Consider the following 520-nt stretch of genomic DNA (forward strand, 5'->3'; position numbering starts at 1 on the left):
GTCTTTTTTAAAAATCTTTCTCCTCACACCTTAAAAATATGCCCCCTCATCTTCAGGGAGGGAGGGTTGAGGGGTGGTGGGGCATGGGGGTAAAGAAGTGGTGGGGGATGGGGTAAAGAGATGGATAGGGGTGAAGAGGTGGTGGGGGATGGAGGAGAAGAGGTGGTGGGGGATGGAGGAGAAGAGGTGGTGGGGATGGGGGTAAAGAGGTGGATGGGGGTGAAGACGTGGTGGGGGATGGGCGAGAGGTGGGAGATGGAAGAGAGGTGGGGGAATGGAGGGATTGGGGGTAGAGAGGCAGAAGGGAAGAGGTGGGGGAATGGGGAGAAGTGTGGTGGAGAAGAGATGTGGAGGAGAAGAGATGGGGGCATGGTAGGGGAGAGATGTGGAGGAGAAGAGATGGAGGCATGGTGGGGGAGAGATGTGGAGAAGAGATGGAGGCATGGTGGGGAAGAGATGTGGAGGGGGAGAGATGGGGGCATGGTGGGGGAGAGATGTGGACGGGGAGAGATGGGGGCAT

Source organism: Rhincodon typus, chromosome 11 (genome assembly GCF_021869965.1).
Source record: "Rhincodon typus isolate 14 chromosome 11, sRhiTyp1.1, whole genome shotgun sequence".
In the NCBI taxonomy this organism is placed as follows: Eukaryota; Metazoa; Chordata; class Chondrichthyes; order Orectolobiformes; family Rhincodontidae; genus Rhincodon; species Rhincodon typus.